Source organism: Pseudophryne corroboree, unplaced genomic scaffold, assembly GCF_028390025.1.
Source record: "Pseudophryne corroboree isolate aPseCor3 unplaced genomic scaffold, aPseCor3.hap2 scaffold_147, whole genome shotgun sequence".
Lineage (NCBI taxonomy): Eukaryota > Metazoa > Chordata > Amphibia > Anura > Myobatrachidae > Pseudophryne > Pseudophryne corroboree.
The window spans coordinates 986,336-1,013,501 of NW_026968099.1; the positions used below are offsets into that span (position 1 = coordinate 986,336).

The 27,166-nt window shown below is 45.1% G+C and overlaps 10 non-coding genes across 10 annotated transcripts; 4 read left to right on the forward strand and 6 right to left on the reverse strand.

Annotated features, from left to right (window-relative positions):
- Position 1: 1 nt before the first annotated feature.
- On the reverse strand, positions 2-164 carry LOC134997999 (U1 spliceosomal RNA). Its single transcript, XR_010200366.1, has one exon. It is a non-coding gene; the product is annotated as a U1 spliceosomal RNA (small nuclear RNA).
- A 152-nt stretch (positions 165-316) lies between these two features.
- Positions 317-480, reverse strand: LOC134997793 (U1 spliceosomal RNA). Its single transcript, XR_010200170.1, has one exon. It is a non-coding gene; the product is annotated as a U1 spliceosomal RNA (small nuclear RNA).
- A 671-nt stretch (positions 481-1,151) lies between these two features.
- LOC134997942 (U1 spliceosomal RNA) lies at positions 1,152-1,314 on the reverse strand. The gene has a single exon (XR_010200313.1). It is a non-coding gene; the product is annotated as a U1 spliceosomal RNA (small nuclear RNA).
- A 152-nt stretch (positions 1,315-1,466) lies between these two features.
- Positions 1,467-1,630, reverse strand: LOC134997792 (U1 spliceosomal RNA). Its single transcript, XR_010200169.1, has one exon. It is a non-coding gene; the product is annotated as a U1 spliceosomal RNA (small nuclear RNA).
- Positions 1,631-21,558: 19,928 nt separating this feature from the next.
- LOC134998000 (U1 spliceosomal RNA) lies at positions 21,559-21,721 on the reverse strand. Its single transcript, XR_010200367.1, has one exon. It is a non-coding gene; the product is annotated as a U1 spliceosomal RNA (small nuclear RNA).
- Positions 21,722-21,873: 152 nt separating this feature from the next.
- LOC134997785 (U1 spliceosomal RNA) lies at positions 21,874-22,037 on the reverse strand. The gene has a single exon (XR_010200162.1). It is a non-coding gene; the product is annotated as a U1 spliceosomal RNA (small nuclear RNA).
- A 3,114-nt stretch (positions 22,038-25,151) lies between these two features.
- Positions 25,152-25,315, forward strand: LOC134997866 (U1 spliceosomal RNA). Its single transcript, XR_010200241.1, has one exon. It is a non-coding gene; the product is annotated as a U1 spliceosomal RNA (small nuclear RNA).
- A 152-nt stretch (positions 25,316-25,467) lies between these two features.
- LOC134998002 (U1 spliceosomal RNA) lies at positions 25,468-25,630 on the forward strand. Its single transcript, XR_010200369.1, has one exon. It is a non-coding gene; the product is annotated as a U1 spliceosomal RNA (small nuclear RNA).
- Positions 25,631-26,301: 671 nt separating this feature from the next.
- LOC134997798 (U1 spliceosomal RNA) lies at positions 26,302-26,465 on the forward strand. Its single transcript, XR_010200174.1, has one exon. It is a non-coding gene; the product is annotated as a U1 spliceosomal RNA (small nuclear RNA).
- A 152-nt stretch (positions 26,466-26,617) lies between these two features.
- Positions 26,618-26,780, forward strand: LOC134997937 (U1 spliceosomal RNA). Its single transcript, XR_010200309.1, has one exon. It is a non-coding gene; the product is annotated as a U1 spliceosomal RNA (small nuclear RNA).
- The last annotated feature ends 386 nt before the right edge of the window (positions 26,781-27,166 follow it).

The following is a 27,166-nucleotide window of genomic DNA, read 5'->3' on the forward strand; positions in this document are numbered from 1 at the left end:
GATCTGAATTATATGAAAGCCGACCAGTGGAAATACAAATTATGCAGTCAAGTTTCCCACATTTGGGGAAATCACAGGGGCAGCACACCCAGAGTGCAATGGGTGAGCCTTGCCCTGGGAGAAGCACCTTCATGATCATAGTATCTCACCTGGAAGGTAAGTAGGAGTTGGGCTAGAGCTGGGGAGGGTCGCTGCTCAAGCACTCCCCTGTCAAGTGAAGGAGATCCAACTGAGGCAGCACAAGGAAACTCTCGAAAGAAGAATAAGGCTAGAGGAAGAAATGAGACAAAGAAATCTGACTTTTATCAGAGCTGACCAGAGGAAAACACAAACACAGTCCCCCACTACCACAAATAATGCAGTCGAGTTTCCCACATTTGGGGAAATCACAGGGGTCAGCATACCCAGAATGCAATGAATGAACCTCACCCTGGGAGAACAATCTTCATGACCATGGTATCTCCTATGCAAAATAAGTATGATTTGGGATAGGGCTGGGGAGGGCCGCTGCTCAGGCACATCTCTGTCAAGTAAAGGAGATTCAACTGAGGCAGCACAAGGGAACTCTCATCTGGGGACAACAACTGCAGGGAGAACACATATTTTCAGATGAACATGGGAGGGCAGAAGGCTGCCTAATACTCAAGCACCCCCAAACAACAAACCAAAAGCAACAACTAGTGCAAGCATTCCTGGGGGAAGGCCTGCAGCAGATGGATTTGCATATGGTGATGTCATCCAAGCAGTGGGTAAAAGTTGGCTTCAACCCTCGTCTGCATATGAAAAGAGAAAAGGGGCGTGCAGGGCATGGCGGCCTTTTGCGGCGCTTGGATGACCACTAGTTCGCATTAAACACCTCCACCCTCCTTCGGTGTGGGGCTCATGTTGGCTATGCCCCAGCCCCTTAAGCATTCAAGCTGATTTCTTGCAGCAACTGGGCACTGTAACAGCTCCAGAGCTGCTCTGTAAGGCAAGTAAAAGGGTGTTGGCCCTGCAGCACTACCTGTAGTTCGCATTGTGCGTTGGAAGGCACAAAGTAAGCAGACGGGAGAAGTCAGGATAGTGCGCAAGGGCATAGAAGGGAGCGGCTCAAGAAAAGAGAAGTGGAAACAGACAGCAATCTAGGCTGGAGAGAGACCTGAGACAAAGAGATCTGAATTATACGAGAGCCGACCAGGGGAAACACAAATTATGCAGTCAAGTTTCCCACATTTGGGGAAATCGCAGGAGCAACACACCCAGAGTGCAATGGGTGAGCCTTGCCCTGGGAGAAGCACCTTCATGATCATAGTATCTCACCTGGCAGGTAAGTAGGAGTTGGGCTAGAGCTGGGGAGGGTCGCTGCTCGGGCACCCCCCTGTCAAGTGAAGGAGATCCAACTGAGGCAGCACAAGGGAACTCTCGAAAGAAGAACAAGGCTAGAGGAAGATCTGAGACAAAGAAATCTGACTTTTACCAGAGCTGAGCAGAGAAAAGCACAAACACAGTCCCCCACTACCACAAATAATGCAGTCGAGTTTCCCACATTTGGGGAAATCACAGGGGTCAGCATACCCAGAATGCAATGAATGAACCTCACCCTGGGAGAACAACCTTCATGACCATGGTATCTCCTATGCAAAATAAGTATGATTTGGGATAGGGCTGGGGAGGGCCGCTGCTCAGGCACATCTCTGTCAAGTAAAGGAGATTCAACTGAGGCAGCACAAGGGAACTCTCATCTGGGGACAACAACTGCAGGGAGAACACATATTTTCAGATGAACATGGGAGGGCAGAAGGCTGCCTAATACTGAAGCACCCCCAAACAACAAACCAAATGCAACAACTAGTGCAAGCATTCCTGGGGGAAGGCCTGCAGCAGATGGATTTGCATATGGTGATGTCATCCAAGCAGTGGGTCAAAGTTGGCTTCAACCCTCGTCTGCATATGAAAAGAGAAAAGGGGCGTGCAGGGCATGGCGGCCTTTTGCGGCGCTTGGATGACCCCTAGTTCGCATTAAACACCTCCACCCTCCTTCGGTGTAGGGCTCATGTTGGCTATGCCCCAGCCCCTTAAGCATTCAAGCTTATTTCTTGCAGCAGCTGGGCACTGTAACAGCTCCAGAGCTGCTCTGTAAGTGCTAAAACACACGAGGCGGCTGTCGCCGCCCGGCAAACACACGGCCGGCTTTTAACTGCTGCCGTGATGTAAAGACACATGCAGCGCAATGTGTCCTTACACATGGCACGGTGCCGGCCCAGCTGCCGGGTAACAGCCGGGACTCACCACTGAATAGTCCGGCTGCCGGCCCGTGCTCCTGCCGTCTGTCTGATTCAGTGTATAAGCACTGTCAATGAGTGCTTACACACACAACAGCTATTCGCCGGGAACGATGTGTTTCCTCACCCATACATCACATGGTTTATTGATAAAAACACTACAACCCGCCCACATCAGTGCACTCACTGCAGGCGTAGTTTGGAGAAAATGGCAGAGCTAGATATTGACACTGAGAGACTGATTTCCTTGGTAGAAATCAGACCAGTTTTGTGGGATAAAACTCTTGAAGTTTATAAAGACAGAAATGCCACCAGAAAGGCTTGGCACGAGCTTTGCTGTGATTTGAAAGCTGATTTCAATGAGCTTGCTGAGAATGATAAAGAACTATTTGGTTAGTATTTGATTTATTGTTTCGATTTATAATACAGTTGTGTCATTTATATATATATATATATGTCTATATATCTATGTATATGTGTGTGTTTGTGTTCTTTTCGGACTCAGTACATTTTTCTAATCAACTTTCTATTGGGCCAAACTGGGAATACTTTTTTGTTGTAGTTTTCTGTGTCAAGCAACTGTGCACCAGTGCCGTAACTAGACATTTTAGCGCTGTGTGCAAAAAACAGCAACAGCGGCCCCCACACTTATGTAATATAAGGGCAGTGTGCGCCGCAGCCGTTCCAAAAAATATAGGGTCATGGCTTCATGGGGAAGGTGTGTGGCCACAAAAGAATCCCAATTCATACTACGGTGCACAGTAGTCTCTATTATTTAAATTACACCGCACAGTAGCGCCACTACACCAGGTAGAGCCCCTTTTACACAGTACGGCTGATAGATTCCCCTTTTTACACATTACGGCAGACAGAGGGGGGTCATTCGGATTTGATCGCTCACTAGCAACTTTTGGGTGCGCTGCGATCATAGAGTCGCCGCCTATGGGGGAGTGTATTTTCACTTGGCAAGTGTGGGAACGCCTTTGCAGCTGAGTGGCCCCAAAACAGTTTTTGCAGTTTCTGAGTAGCTCTGGACTTACTCAGCCACTGCGATCACTTTAGTCTTTTTGGTCGTGGAATTGACGTCAGACACCCGCCTTGCAAACGCTTGGACACGCCTGCGTTTTTGCAAACACTCCCAGAAAACGGACAGTTGCCAACCATAAACACCCTCTTCCTGGCAATCACCTTGCGATCGACTGTGCGAATGGATTCTTCGTAAAATCTATCGGCCAGCACCGATCCTCTTTGTACCCGTAGGACGCGCCTGCGCATTGCAGTGCATATGCATGCACAGTTTGGCCAAGTTTTAACATGATCACAGCGCTGCAAAAATTTCCTAGCGATCGAACAACTTGTAATGACCCCTAGAGTCCCCCCTTTTACACATTACGGAAGACAATCCCTGTTTAAGCACATTACGGCAGCCAGTCCCCCTTTTCACACATTCTGGCACACAGGATTTCCCTTTTTCCACATTACGGCAGCCTGTCCACCTTTCATACATTAGGTAAACAGGAGAGATAGATAGATAGATAGATAGATAGATAGATAGAAAGATAGATAGATAGATAGATAGATAGACAGACAAATAGCAGCGCTATGTAATTGGTGGCAGCGTCACATGCAGCTGTCCCTCTCCTTCCGCATTGGCTGGCCGCCGCCGCTGTGAATGCTGGGATGAGGGAGGCGCATCCCAGCATTCACAGCGGCGGCGTCCAGACAATGCAGAAGGAGAGGGACAACTGCAGCAGCGCCACCAACAATTACACTGCGCTGCTGCAGCTCCAGAGTCCCCCTACTCCTCCCCTGCCCCCGGAGCTGCTCCTCTCCGGCGGCAGCACACGCACACAGGCGGCTTGTAGTGACTCATTACAATGCCGCTGATGACTTACCGACGCCGGAATCCCAACAACACAATGCCGACAGGGGTGGCGAGCGGAACGCAGCCCCTTGCGGGCTAGCTTCGCTCGCCACACTGCGGGCACGGCGCCTCGCTACGCTCGACACACTATTATATTCTCCCTCTATGGGTGTCGTGGACACCCACGGAGGGAGAATATGTTGGGATTGTGGCAGTTGGGATTCCGTCGGCGGTATCTTGACCGCATCCCACATATATATATATATATATATATATATATACACACACCAGGGCCGTAACTATGTGTGTGCCAAGGGGGCTTGGCACACAGCGCAGTTGCCCTGAGGGCGCAACGGCCAGCGGCATGTAATGAGTCAAATTGACTCATTACATGCCGCCGAAGTCTGCGCCGTGCGCCCCGCTGTGTAGGGAGAAGAGGACCAGCGCCGGGCAGCGGAGAGAAGGAGGAGGAAGGAGGGGGAGCAGTGAGCCGCAGCAGCGCTATTTGATTGGTAGTAAGCGCCGCTGCAGCATCCCCCTCTCCTCCTGTATTGGCTGCCCGGCGCTGCTAAGGATGCTGGGATGCGGTTTCCCAGCATCCACAGCAGCGCCAGGCAACCAATACAGGAGGAGAGGGGGATGCTGCAGCGGCGCTTACTACCAATCAAATAGCGCTGCTGCGGCTCCCTGCTCCCCCTCTTTCCTCCTCCTTCTCATCTCACACAGCCTGCACCGAGAGGAAGCTGCACGAGGAGCCTGTCAGCGGGGAGAAAGTAAGTATATTCTCTCTCTCTCTCTCTCTCTCTTGGTCACCGTCTGCCGCAATGTGTAAAAAGGGGTCCCGTCTGCCGCAATGTGTAAAAATGGGGACTGGCTGCCGCAATGTGTAAAAAGGGGGCCTGGATGCCGCAATGTGTAAAAAGGGGGCCTGGCTGCCGCAATGTGTAAAAAGGGGGACTGGCTGCCGCAATGTGTAAAAAGGGGGACTGGCTGCTGTAATGTGTAAAAAGGGGGACGCTGTCTATTGTAATGTATAAAAGGGGCGCTACTGTGCAGCGAAATTTGAATAATGTAGACTACTGTGCACCGTAGTATGAATTGCTATTATTTTGTGGCCACGCACCCTTCCCCTTTAAGCCACGCCCCTATAAATTTTTTGCGCACCTTAGGCGTGCACTGCCCCTATCTTACATTGGGGGGGGCGCCACTATCGTTTCTTGCACACAGCGCTAAAATGCCTAGTTACGGCACTGACACACACATACACACACACACAATGTACATCCACCGTTACTCCCACTAAAGTCCGTACCGGCCAGGTGCTCACCCAGGTAAGATACCTCACAAATACACTACGAACTCGGGTGCCACTCAAGGGTCTCTGCAGTTAGTACAACAGACAGTGGATCTTGTAAATCAACGTTTTGATTTAATGACTAAATCGTCATCAGGATGTGAAACTGAGGCCGATTTAGACATGAAATGGAAACGTTGATCTACAAGATCTACTGTCTGTCGGACTAACTGTGCAGACCCTTTAGTGGCACCAGACTTCATTGTGTGTGTGTGTGTATATATATATATATATATATATATATACATACATACACACACTTACAGGTAGTTCGGTACTCAGATGCACGCAAGTTACCCTGATATCCTGGCCTGGTCCAGCATGTACTAGGCTTGAAAAGTGATCAATTGTAGAAGTGATGGCACTCAGAGGCTTTTGGGAACACAAAGGAATTTATTCACAAAGTAACATGAGGCAGCACATCTACGTTTAGGTGCACAACGCAACATCTTCGTGATTTATTAAACAAAAGCACAACACAGATGAGCGACATTAGTATGGCAACTTAAACAATTTTAAGGTGCGCACAAATTGTGCATAAAAAAACGCACATGTAGAACAGTGACTTTGCGGGTATATAAGGTATATATGCAATACTCCGTTTGCACACATATCACTTGTTGCTGACATTGTGCATAACCAAAACCAAAACTGGGGAGCACCACGGGTCATTGATGTGACAGGTGAACGTCATCAAACAAGGTGCGGGAGGACTGTGCGAAACACGACTGGGGCCCAGTTGACCGTAAATCTCCTGTTGTGTTTACATTTTTAGCACAGTTTAATGAAAATGACTACAGTCAGATTTTTGACATTTGCCAGGACACAGCTCCAATGTCTGTTACAAAGTATTTGGCAAATATTTGTCTGACGTTGTTTGCGGTCATGCCTCCTCGTGCTGTGGGTTCACGTTGCCAATCTTCCAAGCCTGTTATTGATGTAGTGTCCTCAATCTGAAACCCATCTCTAGCCCTAACAAAATTATGGAGAATTATACAAGTCTTGACAATGTCAACGGCAAAATCGGGATTGACATTAATTGGTCTATGGAAAATTCTCCACTTATTAGTTAGAATGCCAAATGAGCATTCCACATATCTACGGGCTCGACTCAGGCGGTAGTTAAAAATTCTTTTGTCTTGCGTCAGGTTTGGCCCACCATAAGGTCGGAGTAGATGCTTATGAAGTGCAAATGCTTCGTCACCCACAAACACATATGGCACTTTAGGACTTTCTGTTCCTGGTAGACATTTCTCGTCTGGAAGTTGGTGTGTGTTTGTTATAATTGACCTCCACAGACTAGATCTTTTCCAGATAGCAGAGTCGCAGTCTTTACCAAAACTTCCTATATTCACGTAGACAAAGCGGTATTTGGAGTCTGCAATGGCCATTAACACTACAGAATAGTAATCTTTGTAATTGAAGTACATTGAGCCGCTGCTGGATGGACAAATTAGTCGGATATGTTTGCCATCTAATGCCCCTATGCAATGTGGGAAGTTTGCGTTTTTCTCAAAATCAGCTGCTATCGATTGCCAGTGTTCTTTTGTAGGTGTAGGTAGGCATTCTGATTGCATGACTGACCAAATGGCTCGGCAAACTTCTTTAATTATCTGATTTACAGTTGAAATTCCAATTCGATAACTATAGTGTAGATCAGTAAAAGTGCACCCACTTGCCAGATATCTGAAAAGAACAAATGCAAACTATGAGTAATTGGTCAGTAGGTCTTTGGTAAACATAACAAAATGTAAAACATTTATATTGTTATTGAATGATATTGTTCTAGGTAAAGAAGTCATGTGAAGATGGAGCAATATTCGAGACTACTTTGCAAAGTCTTTCAAAAAAATCGAAGAAAGCAAGAGATCTGGAGCTGGGGCAGTGAAGCATAGGAAATATGTGTTTCATGACCAGATGCAATTCTTAAAAAAATTGTATGTGTCGGGATACTGAAGAAAATTCACTCTGGAGGATGTCATACCAGATAACCCAGTTGAAGATGCTGTGAGGGAAAACTCAGTTCCTGAAAATGAGCACAAAAATACAACAGAGACTCTACTAACACCAGCAGCCAGTGCCACACATGGTGGTTTTTCGACCACAAACACGCCGCCGTAAGCCAGATGAAGTAGAATTAAAACTGCTAAAGGCTCTGGAACCTGAAAAGCCAAATCGTCATATATCTTTCTTTCAGGGGATCATGCCTGCTTTAGAGAAATTAGACGAAGATGAAATATTACAGTTCCAAATGGGGGTTCTTCAACTGATTTCTAATATAAATCAGCAGAAGCGGAGATCCTTGCAGCCTTCGCTCCTGCCTTATCAGTCTATGCCAATGCACCAAACACTATTGCAAGCAATGCCTTTACAGCAACCTTATGGCCAAAATCCTATGCAACAAGCCCAACCTCCGCTAACATCTCAATTGTACCCACATTTTGGAAACATGCCTCCAATAAATAGCCCTCAAAGTTGTCCCTCTCAAACTCCATCCCCTGCACCGTCTTCTGGTTCATACAGTTCCGTGGACTTTTCATCACTGCACCCATTATAAATACCAATCTAGCCCTGATTCAACCAAATTTGTTACAAATCACACACATGGTGCATAACACATGCAATTTAATTTCCACCGTTGGCTGTTTGTTACATTTGTTACCTAATGTTTTGGATATAAGTTAATTGCAAATATTGCTCATACTTTAAATATGTCCATTTTCAGTGTGAAATAAAAACATTGTACTTTCAAATGTCTTTGATTTACTTACCTCAGTGTAACTGCTAACATTTGAACAGGTGGAATACAATTTTGCATTGTAGTGTTCTCATGTTGAATATGGGCTCTCAGCCGCATATGTAATTCGTCAAAAGATGACAAGGACATGCGGAAATAATTGAAGAATTTATTCTCATCTGCTCTTAGGTCTTCAAATAGTGAGTTGAATGTATTCAGTTCATCTCTTCTTAAGTTTATTGGGTGAACCTGATAAAGCTAAATATTTATCTTATTTAAAACCCTTTAAGAGGTCTAAGAACACTGTACGCTATTGACGTATGGAGTACCGTAAGGGTACGCACGTTGCGTAACAATCGCTTAGCCGTAGTCGAGACGCTCAAGCGTCACGTTCGCTTACGGCCAAGAGATCACAGGCAGGCACGCTATTGGCTGCCGACTAACGTAATGATTCGCTATAGCGATGCGAACGCTCGGGACCACGAGGAGATCACCAGCGGCGCAAACGCTCACAATGTTAAACCCTTATAACTATACCATAAAACAGTGTATTATGCAGTAAACCTTGGTGTAGAGATAGAGTGTGGATGCAACACAGTGTAACCTTATTAACTAAAAAGCGCTCTGAGAATACTTAACACTATAAGAAATACACAGATACCGTGCTTAGGGTCTAACGCCTTATATGAATGTTATACTTGAAAAAAGAATAATACAATACAAGTCATACACTACAATATAACATAGACTAACTAACCAGATAACTACACAGTAAAATACAATACAATACAATTACGTTTTAAGGGAAAATGAGAGAAAAAGGAGAAGAGAGAGAGAGATATGGCCCATAATAACGAGAAAGACAATATGATTGCGGAGAAAACTTACGCACAAAGGGAACGATCGCATGCGCCTCTGGACATCCAGCTCCCGATTATCAGCAATGAGAACCGTTGAAGAGTGAGAGCTGGATGTGGTCGGCTTGTCTATTTATGCCTCACACACAATACAATTCAATGGTCCCTACAATCTCATTGTTCATTGGACACAGGAATTCCTCTTCGCATTATAACAAAAGGTCATAGGTTGATTCATACAGGTGGGCTGTGACAATTTCCAACTGCTCAGGTGGGTGGGAAACTAGGTTTCCCGCCGCATGGATAAGTAAGTGCAAATAATAGTAAATGGACATAAACTTCTTATGTCCATAACTATTCGCACGAGCGATTAATCTGTTTCAAACCAACACCGGAATATTGCTAATTAAATACTCTTCCGATGGATACTAAACACCACTGTATTACTCCTGTCTGACCCTTCGTATCAAACAAAGAGGGATCTCTCTGTCCATGAACATGCTACATTAACCAAACTTTCAGATTCTATCAAAGGGACCATTATCTACAAAATACATTATATAGTTAAAATATGTTATGAACGAGTCGCCCGCTAGACGCACACGAACTCTACCGTAAATGCGCATACCGTGCGCCTGCGGGTGCCCGCAACAGCGAGTATGCGCACGCACGGGAGAGCGCACGCATGCGCAGCAGGGACACATATGAGGTGCAAATATGGCAGTGTGCATCGTGATATTTTTCTGACTTTGACAGTCCACCCTTTGGCAGTCAGCAATAACTGCCACTTCCTAAAACATTTCAAAAAGAGAAAAATATATGTCATGTGTAAATATTTCTATGGTTGGGTAGGGGAGGAGAGGAGGAGGTGAGAAAAGGGTATGACCTAGTGAGATAGCAGAAGCATGTGTGTATGAATCCGTGTTTTGGGGGGTCATGTATCATCGTGCCGTACGTGTTTTAAATCAAGCTACGAGGTATTGCGAAGTATACATTTGAATTCCTTCTTATCCCGTGGTACGGGTCTGTGGATGGGCTGTCAAACTTTACCGAGCTCTCTTCGGCTTTTGGTTGCAACAAAATGGGGAGCACATTTTAGTTGATGATACATGAATGGGGGGGATATGTGATTGCTGGTATCTGTGCCTGTATTCCCTATCGACTATGTGTGTCATTACCTGAAGGTTGTAGAGATGAAGATAAGACATAATTATGGTAAATGCAGTGGTATTCTATGTCAGGTTAATGAACATTTGTCGGTTGAAGTCTTGTTCGGTGTCTGTTGAATGCAGTCTTCTTTGTGCTTTTGCCAAAAGGCGTGGGCAAAAAGCTTTGTCAATGTCCATAGACTTACAAAAAGTGTTGGGCTAGCGTAATTTTAAAATTTCTAGGGAAACTGGGGGTCTATGGCATAGTTCATCAAATCTCTGTGTATAAGGTTGTCAAAACTTCTTCTTTAATCCACCAGTTGTCTGTATACAGGATCATCAAATTCCTCGTCAAACGTAGGTCTTTTTACCTTGGAGAAACCGGAAAAACAGGTGAAAGAAACGGACCGTATAATCGCATTTTCATCACATCATTGTTTCTACAGTTGGGTCATAAATCAAATCCATTGGAATTACAATTTCCTCACTCCTTAGACTCATTACCCTGGTACTACGTTTGCACTTCATTAAAGCCTGACCGCATCTAAATATCAAACCAATCGTTATGACAACACCTAAGATACATAGGAGAAACTTCCCTACATCCATTATGACTCCTTGAGCCCATTCTCCTAAACCAGAGAACCAATTTCGCGGGTTCAACCATGACACCCAACTAGTCAGCTCATTACTCACAGCAGCAAGGGTGAGATTGTGTCTCCTGCGGAATTCCCATTTTAATTGGAGAATGTCGTCCATCTTTTGGTCTATGACCTCGACCGGGTCCTCGGTACTATTTGTAATATATGTGCAACATTTCACGCCGTACTGCGTTGCCAGTGTGACACAATATCCACCTGTTACTGCTGTGAGATAATTGAGAACCATTCTATGCTGAACTAGTTCTGTTTTATAAGCTTGAAGTTCTCTTCCAGTATACCTAAACGTGTCATCATACATTTCTGTGATATTATCTAACAAATTTGCAAGCGCAGAGATGTATCTATAGTTCAGCACTCCTCTAGCGGTGCGAGTGATATCTAACGCGATTAGAAACTGAATCCCGGTGGATTCATGGATCATGTCAGAGGCCGGATGCTCTGTTCTTTCTATCAGGTGTCGTTTAACTACGTGCTCATAATGAGTATGAGTATAAGGAGTTTGGGCACCACGGTGAATATCTTTCATTTTGGCATGTGATACAGTCATTACTTCAGGCAGTACTTTTCCAATATAACACAATCCTTCAGAGTTTGGGGCAAGCCACTTATACGCCTTCCTCCCGCATATGAAATATGCATCATCGGGGAGAACATATGGGACGGAGTAGGACATAACCATATTACACATCTTCCATGTGAAATCTCCTAACCCTAATTCTCCCATCTGTCTAGTACACGTACCAGTTTGTACGATATGTGCACAGTATCCTGGTGATACCTCTCCAACTCTCGTAATCCTATTTCCTAGGGTATACCTATATCGGAAAGACTTTTCTCTACTGGCTATGTGGCGTATAAGCTCTGTATCTGTAGGCATTCTATCTGCCCTATATGAAAGGTTCATGGTTTGGTTACTCCATGACACTTCCCAATTTCCCGGCTTTCGGGGATTGGTAATGTTAAAACATATTAGGGATCTATCCACATGATATTGGTGGAGCTTCAAACTAGGAGGACTGGAGATATTAAACCTCCTGTCCACCGGTCTCCCACCCTTTAGCTCAAGTACCTCCCCTACCGTTAAAGGAAATGGTACTAGTCCTGATTTGCTATGACCTTGAGGTACTTGAGAGCATACCCAACAATCTGTATGATTTAACACACTACCCACTAAGGAGTGATAGTCACTCAAGGGATGCCGGTCCATGTGGATATTAAAACTGGATTGGCATTTCTTGATGCACCCATCCTCAACTACATTGTCACAGAGCCTACAGATACAGTTTTCTTCAGCTAACAATCCTTCACAATTCCTTCTATTGTCAATGCTATCGGATCGTTTTCTGATACTCGCCTTTACTTGTTGGTTAAGTTGTTCTTGGAAAACTACGCCTCCATCTCTGTCATCAGAACCCATTCCAGAACCTCTCTCGACCTCCATGGTACTCTCGCCGGAACAGACTGCTCTGGTCAACATCATGGTCAACAGGAAAATCCGGATCACAGTCTCTTGAGGCAAGTCCATCTTAGGAGGAAACGAAGAAGAATGAGAAGGGGGAAAAATAATTTGAGGGAGAGGGGATGGGAAGTGGAGAAAAACAATAAAAGGGAACAGGGAATCGACAACTGCTTTTGATCTTGTGATTCTCGATGCTCAGGTGCCGCCTCAGTCCTCCTGGAACAGACACTCCAGTGATACAACTTCCTCTACCGTCTGTTCCTTATCACGGGACCTCTCTGGATCAGCAACCTTCTTACAATGGGACAAATGAACCCAAGTCTCTCTCTCGGCAACTTTCAATGCTGTAGTGCTAGTCAATAAGACCTGGTATGGTCCTTCCCATCTGTCAATAAGGCAACCTGAGCGTAGAAAATTTCGTATCATTACATAATCCCCAGGTTCAATGTCATGACAATTACTATCTGGCAAATCAGGAATCACTAACTTCAAATTATCATTTTGATTCCTTAGCTGTTTACTCATGTTAACCAGGTACTTTACAGTCACTTCATTGTTACACTTCAAATCATCCTGAGGGTTAATCATAACATGCGGTTGTCGACCAAACAAGATTTCAAAGGGAGACAGATTAAGAGGGGACCTGGGAGTGGTTCTGATGCTGTACAGTACAATGGGTAAAGCTTCTGGCCATGTCAATCCTGTCTCTGCCATAACTTTGCTCAGTTTATTTTTAATAGTGCTGTTCACTCTTTCCACCTTCGCACTCGCCTGTGGACGGTATGGAGTGTGCAGCTTGCTATCAATTCCCATCAACTTACACATTCCTTGAAAGACATCACCTGTAAAATGGGTACCCCTATCACTTTCGATTATTCTAGGGATACCATATCTACATACAAATTCCTGCACAATTTTCTTAGCAGTAAACATAGCGGTATTTGTGGCCGCAGGAAATGCTTCGACCCAATTTGAGAATACATCTATACAAACAAGTACATATTTCGAATTTCGACAAGGGGGTAATTGAATAAAGTCAATCTGTATTACCTGAAAAGGACCGCCTGTAGGTGGGATATGAGATGGTTCTGTTGGTATTGCCTTTCCGATATTCTTTCTCAGACAGGTAAGGCATGACATTGCTCTCTTACTTGCATGAGATGAAAATCCTGGGGCGCACCAATATGCTCTTACCAACTTGCACATTCCTTCCTTGCCCAGATGAGTCAGCCCGTGAGCTGCCTCAGCTAAACATGGAAGATATGCTCTGGGGGCCACCGGTTTACCTTGTCCATCTGTCCAGAGTCCTGAGGACTCCTGGCCATATCCCTTTGCCTTCCAGACTGCCTTTTCCTGTGTGGAACACAAATTTTGCATCTCACACAACTTCTGTGTGTTGATGGTATTAAATACCATCAGTTGTGTGGTGTCTGTCTGTCTGGGGGTACCAGCTGCTAATTTAGCAGCTTCGTCTGCTCGGCTGTTACCAAGTGATACTGGGTCTTGGCTATATGTGTGTGCTTTACACTTGATAACAGCCACTCTGTCGAGTTCCTGTATCGCTGTTAGAAGCCTTTTGATGTGAGCTGCATGCGCTACCGGTGTACCAGCTGCCGTCATGAAGTTTCTGAGGCGCCATAGGGCTCCGAAATCATGGACTACCCCGAATGCGTATCTAGAGTCGGTGTAGATATTGGCTGATTTGCCCTTAGCCAATTCACATGCTCTGGTTAGGGCGACCAGTTCAGCAACCTGGGCTGAGTGAGGTGGGCCTAGCGGTTCCGCTTCTATGGTGCCTTGGTCATCTACGACTGCGTATCCAGTACACAAGTCTCCCGAGTCTGACTGTCTGTGACAACTACCGTCCGTGTAGAAAGTTAGATCTACATCTTCCAGTGGGTTGTCACTGATGTCAGGCCTTGCGGTAAAATTTTGGGTCAAATATTCCATACAATCATGTGTGTCCTCCTTTGTATTAAATTCTCCTTCCCCACCACTCTCATCCTCCACCCTTTGTGCCTGTCCAGGCACACCTGGGAGATATGTTGCAGGATTTAATGCACTGCATCTCCTTATGGTGATGTTTACGGGGGCCATTAGTGCCAATTCCCATCTTGTAAACCGCGCTGATGAGACGTGCCTGGTTTGGGCAGAATTTAGCAAGGCTGACACTGCATGTGGTGTATGAATTGTGAGGTTGTGACATAGCACTACATCTTCGCTTTTCGTTACTAGCAATGCTATCGCAGCAACGCTTCGCAAGCATGTGGGGAGGGATCGCGCTACCGTGTCTAGCTGAGCGCTGTAGTATGCTACTGGTCTGCTGGCATCACCGTGCTTTTGGGTTAGGATGCCTGCTGCGCAACCAGCGCTTTCTGTTCCGTACAGCTCAAAGGGTTTCCCATAGTCTGGCATACCTAATGCTGGTGCCTGCGTTAGGCACTGTTTAAGTCTCTCAAATGCCATCTCAGACTCGTCTGTATGCGAAATCCGATCAGGCTTGTTTGAGGAAACCATCTCCTGCAAAGGTAATGCTAGAATGGAAAATCCTGGGATCCAGTTACGGCAATACCCACACATTCCTAAAAATGTTCTGATCTGTTGCTGGGTTTGTGGCAGAGTCATGTCTCTAATTGCTTGAATTCTATCAGCGGTCAGGTGTCTCAGTCCTTGTGTTAGACAGTGTCCCAAATACTTTACCTTAGTTTGGCATAATTGCAACTTGTCTTTGGAAACCTTGTGTCCAGTGTCTGAAAGATGAAACAGGAGCTGTTTCGTATCCTTCAGGGATGCTTCCAATGAATCAGAACACAGTAGTAGATCATCCACGTACTGTATTAATACTGATCCACTCTCTGGTTGGAAAGACTGTAAACAATCATGCAAAGCCTGGGAAAATATACTTGGACTGTCTATGAAACCTTGTGGTAATCGGGTCCATGTGTATTGGACTCCTCTGTATGTAAATGCAAACAAATACTGGCTGTCAGGGTGCAGAGGTACCGAAAAGAAAGCGGAGCAGAGGTCAATAACAATGAAAAATTTCGCAGTGGGAGGGATTTGCATAAGGATGACAGCTGGATTTGGCACTACGGGGAACTGACTCTCAACTATTTTGTTAATCCCCCTTAGATCCTGCACTAGCCTGTAACCCCTCCCCCCACTCTTTTTAACAGGGAAGATGGGACTGTTGGCAGTGCTGGACGTTCTTACCAGGATGCCCTGTTGTAGCAAGCGCTCTATTACTGGGTAAACTCCTAACTCCACCTCTGGCTTCAGAGGGTACTGTGGGATTTTTGGAGCTATCCTACCATCTTTTACTTGCACAACTACTGGAGCTACGTTTGCCATCAATCCAGTGTCTTGTCCGTCTTTAGTCCACAGTGACTCTGGTATCTGGGATGTCATTTCTTCTACTTGGGATGGAGTCCTATTTGTCATAATGGTATGTGACATTAATTTTGATGGGGAGTCTAACATGTCTCGCACTTCCTGAGCGTGATTCTCAGGTATGTCCAAGAATACACCTTCAGGAGTACAATAAATGACGCACCCCATTTTACACAATAAGTCTCTTCCCAGGAGATTAGTCGGTGCCGATGCAGCCAGCAAAAAGGAATGCTTGGTATGTAAAGGCCCTACTGTGATCTCGGCTGGTTTGCTAACAGGGTAGTGCTGGACTACTCCCGTTACTCCCATGGCTGGAATTGTCTTACCAGTGGTTCTCATGCCCACTGTCGAATTTATCACTGATTTGGCCGCCCCCGTATCTACAAGGAAGTTTAATGTTTTACCAGCTACATTAATTGCAATTTCAGGTTCACTCCCAAGACTTGCAATCAATTTTACTGGCTGCAGATTACAGGTATGGCCACACCCCTATTGGGTATGGTGACCTCCCTGAATCCCGCTGGCAGCAACTACTTGTGAAGGGGTTAAATGGGAACTACCAGAGGCTTGCCAGTCTCTGTTCGGGGGGTATCTTTTTGTTTCCCCTGCATGTGGCTCATAACTCAGTTTCTGCGGACCCTGCTCCCAATGTCGTGTGTCGTGTCGTTGTCTAGGGGGTTGATATGAGTTTTGTGAATGTTTCACTCTACAGCAGGCATTCCCAACCACGCTCCTCAAGGCACACCAACAGTGCAGGTTTTAGTGATATCCAGGCTGCAGCACAGATGGTTAAATCAAAATAACTGAGCTACTAATTAAGTCACCTGTGCTGAGGCCTGGATATCACTAAAACATGCACTGTTAGTGTGCCTTGAGGACCGTGGTTGGGAATGCCTGCTCTACAGTCTCGTGCCATGTGTCCCTGTCTATGACAAGAAAAACAAGTTACCACATTTGACTTACCCACAGGGTTTGGTGATTTATACAAAGGCTGCCTTGTGGTCAGGGCCTGTATACTTACGGCCATTAACTTATCACCTTGTGATTCCCTGTGTCTGGTGATATTCCGATCGTGATCCACAGCTGCCTCTCTCAAAGTAGCCACCGACAGACCTCGCCAACATGGTTGCGTGGTCTGTACCCTTGTCTTTAATGTCTCTTTTAAACCATCCATCAGTACAGATACTGCTACTTCTCGATGGTTTATGTTTGTTTTAATGTCCTCTATACCTGTGTATTTTGCCATATCTAGTAATGCCCTGTGAAAATATTCTGCAGCAGTTTCTGACTCTTTCTGTTTAATGGAGAAAATCTTGTTCCATTTAACTACTGCTGAAAAATACTCCTTTAATTGTAAATTTATTCTTTTTACATTATCTTTGTTGTACACATCTGTAAGAGGTACATCCTGATCCAATCCACAGTCAGCTAAAAATTGAGCTGCGTCGACATTGGAGGGTAAACATGCCCTCAGCAATATCTGCCAGTCTTTGTTATTGGGCTCTAAAGTGTTCCCTAGGTCTCTGATGTATTTCTGGCAGGCAACTAAATCTTTCCTAGGGTCAGGGAATTCGGACACTATGGTTCTTAATTCCATTCGGGAAAATGGGCTGTACATGGCAATGTTCCTAACAGGAGTGATTCCTGTTGTGTCAGTTTTCCCATTTGGCACTGCTATTACCCTAACAGGATTAAGTCTACTAACATCATTCTGTGTAGATTCTACAGCCTGTGGTGAAATGGTTTCAGCATAGTGTATGGTGCCGTACTTACCCGTAGATACGACCTCACCTGTCCCTCCGCTAGGGGCCTTTGTTACTAATCTTAAGGGTTGGGCCATGCCTACTGTTGTTTCTGATATGGTGGCTGCTAGAGAGAGCGCTGATATTGTTGCCGATTCGTCCTCTTGATCACACTCCTGGGGAAAGTTCAAAACAGGGTACAACTTGCACGGGTTAGTACTTGCATTGGTTAACTTATTAACATTTACGCAGTTGCTAAGTGTTTGTTTGTTACACCCTAATGCGTCATTCTCCGCAACCAATTTCTCTCCCGATATGTATGGTGGCGGCGGGGCCGTGGCTATCAATTTCTTGACAGGATTAGATCCCGCCGCCAGAGCCAATCCTCTCTGTATTTCACCCTCCTGTTGCCATAACTGCAAATAATCATAATGTTGGATTCGTCTCTTTGTTGATTTAATGAGACATATCCTCCTCCTTAAATTTTGTAACACTTCTGGGCTAAAGCTACCTACTCTTGGGAATTTCTCCCCGTCATGCACAGTCATTCTCTCCCATTCATCACATAAAACCTCTGTGTGTGAACCATATTTTTCACACATTACGTACCTTGCCGACCCGACTGGTCGGTTTACTGAATCAACCCGAACCGAGGTTGATCGCCCCCTTCCTGAACAATTGGCCCCCATAACTTGCAGGCGTTGCTTTCACCACCTCTGACCTTCAATCAGGGTCTTCAGCGAACCCTTACAATAACCAAAATGTTCACGATAGGCTGACGGTGGCGGTTTACCGAGTACCCCACTCACTCGCCCACGCCGACCAATACGACCTACACACTGCCCTAGTGCTGGCGTACTCGACCCAGGGCCCCTATGAACCTTCGTTTACTGGAACATGTGAGTGTGTTCCGCAGAGCATTGACCCTTTCCAGTAACTGTTGGTTGTTGGACAATTCCTGAGTGACCAGCGAACTTCCCTTCAGAAAATAAAAAATTACACAAATCACGTCAGAATGTACAAATAGTTTTATAACCGGTTGCGTACACAAATGGTACTGGTCAGATTAACTAATGCACACAATTACGTGCGGTACAATCGTTCAGCACATAAGCAACTAATCTTATGTACTAAGCGACCAGTGGAATCGAAAATTTCGGCTGCGAATTCCTTCAGCCAGAGCTTTATTGGCCTATATGGGTTTTGCACCAACCCCCTGGGTTGTGCCCTTTTCTCTTATTTATAGCGGACTTCTTTGTCTGCTGTACCTGGACCTCCTGGTCTGTTCTGGACCTCCTGGTCTGTGCTACAGTATGACCTCCTGGTCTGCTATACTCTACTGCTCAAATTTTATATTTAACAAGGGATGCCTCCCTCGCCACCATGTACGACACTTACATGCATGTACCTCTGCGAGAACTCGACTTCTTGTGGTTCAACCTTGAAAATTGTATAAACTTATATATACAAAAACACTCACTCACCACATATATACTTTTGTTTCTATTTCTATTTCTGCGCAGAAATTTTCTTTAAACCAGATGTGTTGTGAATTTGGAGAAGGATCTGTTAGTCTAAATTTCGGACACTAAAATAAACTTGCGCCATTTATCGCGTTCCCACCTTTTCGCCTGTTAAAATAACACTACCGTGTGATTTGAGTTACGTGAGCGTGCCCGGATGCTCCGTTTGCGTAATATACGCTGCGTGCGTCGGCCTTTGAGTTGCGTACGCGAGTCTCACCCTTTGTTAGAGACACGTGTACGCAAAGCAAATCTCCACCGTAACACAACTAACACGTTTATCAATGTAGATGATCCTCGATCGTCTACCGCGCACCACACCAATCTCTCCTTGTACCTTTAGGTAGAGTTGCGTGTGTGCTTTTACACTTTATCCCTTAATATATTACTTTTACACTTTAACTATGAAATAGCGACAAATCTCTCTTAGCACGTTTTATCAATTATAAAATGGCAAACAGGAGAGTGATATGAAAATACACGAATGAAAAAGAAATGCAGATATGTGCGTGCGTACGCAAGACAGAAATAAACAGTTTTAAAAGACACTAGCTTTTGTTCTTACCTCCGGTTCCGGATTCCTTCAGCACCCTTTACTAAGCGAAGCAGACGCTTAGCCAGACAGCACTACGGGGAATATGATCTCCCGCCCTTTGCTGATGGATAATGTCTGCTGAAATTACCTAGCAGAGATATGTGAAGGACGGACGAGCCGCCAATTAATAAAGCTAAATATTTATCTTATTTAAAACCCTTTAAGAGGTCTAAGAACACTGTACGCTATTGACGTATGGAGTACCGTAAGGGTACGCACGTTGCATAACAATCGCTTAGCCGTAGTCGAGACGCTCAAGCGTCACGTTCGCTTACGGCCAAGAGATCACAGGCAGGCACGCTATTGGCTGCCGACTAACGTAATGATTCGCTATAGCGATGCGAACGCTCAGGACCACGAGGAGATCACCAGCGGCGCAAACGCTCACAATGTTAAACCCTTATAACTATACCATAAAACAGTGTATTATGCAGTAAACCTTGGTGTAGAGATAGAGTGTGGATGCAACACAGTGTAACCTTATTAACTAAAAAGCGCTCTGAGAATACTTAACACTATAAGAAATACACAGATACCGTGCTTAGGGTCTAACGCCTTATATGAATGTTATACTTGAAAAAAGAATAATACAATACAAGTCATACACTACAATATAACATAGACTAACTAACCAGATAACTACACAGTAAAATACAATACAATACAATTACGTTTTAAGGGAAAATGAGAGAAAAAGGAGAAGAGAGAGAGAGAGAGAGATATGGCCCATAATAACGAGAAAGACAATATGATTGCGGAGAAAACTTACGCACAAAGGGAACGATCGCATGCGCCTCTGGACATCCAGCTCCCGATTATCAGCAATGAGAACCGTTGAAGAGTGAGAGCTGGATGTGGTCGGCTTGTCTATTTATGCCTCACACACAATACAATTCAATGGTCCCTACAATCTCATTGTTCATTGGACACAGGAATTCCTCTTCGCATTATAACAAAAGGTCATAGGTTGATTCATACAGGTGGGCTGTGACAATTTCCAACTGCTCAGGTGGGTGGGAAACTAGGTTTCCCGCCGCATGGATAAGTAAGTGCAAATAATAGTAAATGGACATAAACTTCTTATGTCCATAACTATTCGCACGAGCGATTAATCTGTTTCAAACCAACACCGGAATATTGCTAATTAAATACTCTTCCGATGGATACTAAACACCACTGTATTACTCCTGTCTGACCCTTCGTATCAAACAAAGAGGGATCTCTCTGTCCATGAACATGCTACATTAACCAAACTTTCAGATTCTATCAAAGGGACCATTATCTACAAAATACATTATATAGTTAAAATATGTTATGAACGAGTCGCCCGCTAGACGCACACGAACTCTACCGTAAATGCGCATACCGTGCGCCTGCGGGTGCCCGCAACAGCGAGTATGCGCACGCACGGGAGAGCGCACGCATGCGCAGCAGGGACACATATGAGGTGCAAATATGGCAGTGTGCATCGTGATATTTTTCTGACTTTGACAAACCCAATAAAGAGGCTTATGCCTCTGTGCTCGTCGGCGACGATATAACAACCACAACGCAATAATACGTTTGCGATCCATGTGATAATGCTGCTCAGTCACACACACACTGTGAAATGCTGCTGCTGCTGCTGCTGCACATGCCTACTTCATCCCAATTTAGAACCACAGCATTAAAACCGGCTAAAAGCTGTTGCATGTGAAAGGCTCAGCCGGCCGGCAAAAAACCGGACAGCTTTTGTCCGGCTTATTGCCGTCCGGCCAAAACCGGGTAGTGTGTTACAGCCCTTAGGCAAGTAAAAGGGTGTGGGCCCTGCAGCTCTACCTGTAGTTCGCATTGTGCGTTGGAAGGCACAAAGTAAGCAGACGGGAGAAGTCAGGATAGTGCGCAAGGGCATAGAAGGGAGCGGCTCAAGAAAAGAGAAGTGGAAACAGACAGCAAACTAGGCTGGAGAGAGACCTGAGACAAAGAGATCTGAATTATACGAGAGCCGACCAGGGGAAACACAAATTATGCAGTCAAGTTTCCCACATTTGGGGAAATCGCAGGAGCAGCACACCCAGAGTGCAATGGGTGAGCCTTGCCCTGGGAGAAGCACCTTCATGATCATAGTATCTCACGTGGCAGGTAAGCAGGAGTTGGGCAAGAGCTGAGGAGGGTCGCTGCTCGGGCACCCCCCTGTCAAGTGAAGGAGATCCAACTGAGGCAGCACAAGAGAACTCTCGAAAGAAGAACAAAGCTAGAGGAAGATCTGAGACAAAGAAATCTGGCTTTTACCAGAGCTGACCAGAGGAAAGCACAAACACAGTCCCCCACTACCACAAATAATGCAGTCGAGTTTCCCACATTTGGGGAAATCACAGGGGTCAGCATACCCAGAATGCAATGTATGAACCTCACCCTGGGAGAACAATCTTCATGACCATGGTATCTCCTATGCAAAATAAGTATGATTTGGGATAGGGCTGGGGAGGGCCGCTGCTCAGGCACATCTCTGTCAAGTAAAGGAGATTCAACTGAGGCAGCACAAGGGAACTCTCATCTGGGGACAATAACTGCAGGGAGAACACATATTTTCAGATGAACATGGGAGGGCAGAAGGCTGCCTAATACTGAAGCACCCCCAAACAACAAACCAAATGCAACAACTAGTACAAGCATTCCTGGGGGAAGGCCTGCAGCAGATGGATTTGCATATGGTGATGTCAGCCAAGCAGTGGGCCAAAGTTGGCTGGAACCCTCATCTGCATATGAAAAGAGAAAAGGGGTATGCAGGGCATGGCGGCCTTTTGCGGCGCTTGGATGACCCCTAGTTCGCATTAAACACCCCCACCCTCCTTCGGTGTGGGGCTCATGTTGGCCATGCCCCAGCCCCTGAAGCATTCAAGCTGATTTCTTGCAGCAGCTGGGCACTGTAACAGCTCCAGAGCTGCTCTGTAAGGCAACTAAAAGGGTGTGGGCCCTGCAGCACTACCTGTAGTTCGCATTGTGCGTTGGAAGGCACAAAGTACGCAGACGGGAGAAGTCAGGATAGTGCGCAAGGGCATAGAAGGGAGCGGCTCAAGAAAAGAGAAGTGGAAACAGACAGCAAACTAGGCTGGAGAGAGACCTGAGACAAAGAGATCTGAATTCTACGAGAGCCGACCAGGGGAAACACAAATTATGCAGTCAACTTTCCCACATTTGGGGAAATCGCAGGAGCAGCACACCCAGAGTGCAATGGATGAGCCTTGCCCTGGGAGAAGCACCTTCATGATCATCCAAGCGCCGCAAAAGGCCGCCATGCCCTGCATACCCCTTTTCTCTTTTCATATGCAGATGAGGGTTCCAGCCAACTTTGGCCCACTGCTTGGCTGACATCACCGTATGCAAATCCATCTTCTGCAGACCTTCCCCGAGGAATGCTTGCACTAGTTGATGCATTTGGTTTGTTGTTTTGGGGGTGCTTCAGTATTAGGCAGCATTCTGCCCTACCATGTTCATCTGAAAATATGTGTTCTCCCTGCAGTTGTTGTCCCCAGATGAGAGTTCCCTTGTGCTGCCTCAGTTGAATCTCCTTTACTTGACAAGGGAGGCATTTTGGATTTTTTCTTTGGGTACCCTTACACCTGATGGTCTGAATGAGAGCATCGAACTTAACAACATTGGCAGTCTCTGAAGATTTTATCTATTGATTTACCTAATATTTTATTTATTGAATATCCATTTATTGTATGTTTAATAAATAAACAAAATTATTAGAAGTAGCTATTTTGAGAACAGCTTTCCTCTTAGGATGAAACTGTATAATCCTGTTGTGTGTGTTCCTTTAAAGTTCTTTAGTAAAATCCACTAGTAATGATGAACATCAGATTTCTTCCTCCATCCTCTTTTTACACTTTCTCTTGGTTCTATATATATATATTTTTATTTTTATTTTTTTCCCCTCCTTCTCCCAAAAGGCCCCCCTCCCTTCCCCCCCCCTCCCTGTTTTAAATTTTAAAATCTTTAAATCTTTAAATCTTCGAATCCTTAAATTGTCTGTTTAATATTTATTTTTTATTCAATTCTTTTTGTTGTTTAAGCAGCAATGTAATTATTCCAGGGGTTAAAATAATGAAATATAGAAATAATATTAACAAAAATTAAAGGTAAAAATGAATTGATAGAATGATCCCATTAAAAGTAAATAAATAATATGGATGTTAAGCTGAGCCGGTTGGATTCTAACATGGGACTCGCTGCATAGAGTGCAGGTGATGTTTCCTCTGCGCCACAAGAGCAGCTTTAGTAGTGGCCTGGATTTATGTTACCCTAAAAGGTTTTATATAAGTAAATGGGGATCCTTAGTGCTGAGTCTCTGAATTATGTATATGTGATTATAGATATGAGGTATTGATTGAAAGATTAGAGGTTAATCTGTATATAGATTATATATTTTCTGTTATTTTTTAAACCACCTTGTTGCTTATTTTATTATTATTTTTAATCACCATGTTGCTTATTTTTATATTATGAAATGCCTTTATATGTGCAATTGCTATTAGAAAGTTGTTCCATATATGAGTCATTACATGTATGCATCCAATTAGTATATGTATGTATCCAATCAACTAATTAGTAATGCTATTGGTCCGGTGCATTTTAAAAAGAGCCTGCTAGGCTGCTGATGTATCCTCTGACGAAACCGATCTTGGATAACAGCGGAGAAACGCGTAAGGAAGGTGACTACCGGACACTCTGATTGCTGAGATATAAGCCCGTTCATGAACGAGGTACATCACGGCGGACGTCTGATGCAAAGACAGCGGTGAAGGGGAAAAAGCAATTTGAGAGCGAGCAAAAGGAGGTCTCTACCCCACGGCAGGGAGGAATATCCCGACAGCAAGTGCCAATAAGACCCAGCCACGGTTAACGGGGGTCGTAGCATACCGCTGTGTTTCACCAACCATCACAGCGCTCTCCCCCTGTTTTCTTTCATTACTCACGTGAATTACATATGAACTTTAACTGCAGTAAATAAGAGGCGTTGGTTACAACTGTTGCTGTTCATCCACAAGAAGGAATTTAATGTATCAATTACAATTGGAAAGTAACGATTAAATTACAACAGCTGTATCCAGGAGGATTTTTTGGACACTTTAATAGACATTCCGTTGTCATCAAGGGCAATATGAAATAGATACTGATTACATTTAGATATGGATAGTGGTGCCTATATATGTTGACTCCATTGTATTTTATTGAATGTAGGTTTCTTCTGTCTATATATATTTTTTAAAAATAAAGAGCTTGTATATTTTATTTTTTGCGCTCCCTTGATAACAAGTGTGATTATCTTTAAAATTTGGTTTATTATTGGTAGAACAGTACTACCTATGGGAGCAGCATTTTATAATATATGGTGAAAATTAATAGATGTATAAAGATGAAATAAGCAACAAATTGGTGAAATAGATACGTTTTGATAGGAGCGCTGGGTTCTATATATATATATTGACATTTGGTTATATAAATGTATAGACTTTATAAATTCTTGACAGAGATGTGCCTGAGCAGCGGCCCTCCCCAGCCCTATCCCAAATCATACTTATTTTGCATAGGAGATACCATGGTCATGAAGATTGTTCTCCCAGGGTGAGGCTCATTCATTGCATTCTGGGTATGCTGATCCCTGTGATTTCCCCAAATGTGGGAAACTGGACTGCATTATTTGTGGTAGTGAGGGACTGTGTTTGTGCTTTCCTCTGGTCAGCTCTGGTAAAAGTCAGATTTCTTTGTCTCAGATCTTCCTCTAGCCTTGTTCTTCTTTCGAGAGTTCCCTTGTGCTGCCTCTGTTGGATCTCCTTCACTTGACAGGGGGGTGCCCGAGCAGCGACCCTCCCCAGCTCTAGCCCAACTCCTACTTACCTGCCAGGTGAGATACTATGATCATGAAGGTGCTTCTCCCAGGGTAAGGCTCACCCATTGCACTCTGGGTGTGCTGCTCCTGCGGTTTTCCCAAATGTTGGACACTTGACTGCATAATTTGTGTTTCCCCTGGTCGGCTCTCGTATAATTCAGATCTCTTTGTCTCAGGTCTCTCTCCAGCCTAGTTTGCTGTCTGTTTCCACTTCTCTTTTCTTGAGCCGCTCCCTTCTATGCCCTTGCGCACTATCCTGACTTCTCCCGTCTGCTTACTTTGTGCCTTCCAATGCACAATGCAAACTACAGGTAGTGTTGCAGGGCCCATGCCCTTTTACTTGCCTTACAGAGCAGCTCTGGAGCTGTTACAGTGCCCAGCTGCTGCAAGAAATCAGCTTGAATGCTTCAGGGGTTGGGGCATAGCCAACATGAGCCCCACACCGAAGGAGGGTGGAGGTGTTTAATGCGAACTAGGGGTCATCCAAGCGCCGCAAAAGGCCGCCATGCCCTGCACGCCCCTTTTCTCTTTTCATATGCAGACGAGAGTTGAAGCCAACTTTGACCCACTGCTTGGATGACATCACCATATGCAAATCCATCTGCTGCATGCCTTCCCCCGGGAATGCTTGCACTAGTTGTTGCATTTGGTTTGTTGTTTGGGGGTGCTTCAGTATTAGGCAGCCTTCTGCCCTACCATGTTCATCTGAAAATATGTGTTCTCCCTGCAGTTGTTGTCCCCAGATGAGAGTTCCCTTGTGCTGCCTCAGTTGAATCTCCTTTACTTGACAGAGATGTGCCTGAGCAGCGGCCCTCCCCAGCCCTATCCCAAATCATACTTATTTTGCATAGGAGATACCATTTTCATGAAGATTGTTCTCCCAGGGTGAGGTTCATTCATTGCATTCTGGGTATGCTGACCCCTGTGATTTCCCCAAATGTGGGAAACTCGACTGCATTATTTGTGGTAGTGGGGGACTGTGTTTGTGCTTTCCTCTGGTTAGCTCTGGTAAAAGTCAGATTTATTTGTCTCAGATCTTCCTCTAGCCTTGTTCTTCTTTCGAGAGTTTCCTTGTGCTGCCTCAGTTGGATCTCCTTCACTTGACAGGGGGGTGCCCAAGCAGCGACCCTCCCCAGCTCTATCCCAAATCCTACTTACCTGCCAGGTGAGATACTATGATCATGAAGGTGCGTCTCCCAGGGCAAGGCTCACCCATTGCACTTTGGGTGTGCTGCTCCTGCGATTTCCCCAAATGTGGGAAACTTGACTGCATAATTTGTGTTTCCCCTGGTCGGCTTTCGTATAATTCAGATCTCTTTGTCTCAGGTCTCTCTCCAGCCTAGTTTGCTGTCTGTTTCCACTTCTCTTTTCTTGAGCCGCTCCCTTCTATGCCCTTGCGCACTATCCTGACTTCTCCCGTCTGCTTACTTTGTGCCTTCCAACGCACAAAGGCTTGAATGGCCTTTTGCTGCTCCTCCATCCTCTGAAGCATATAGAGGGTTGAATTCCACCTCGTTACCACCTCTTGCTTCAGAGGATGGCAGGGCAGGTTCAGGAATGTTTGGTGGTGCTCCAGTCTTCGGCACGCGGTGGCTGAATGCAGAAAGTGGCCCGCAATTCTTCGGGCCACCGACAGCATCTCTTGCACGCCCCTGTCGTTTTTTTTAAATAATTCTGCACCACCAAATTCAATGTATGT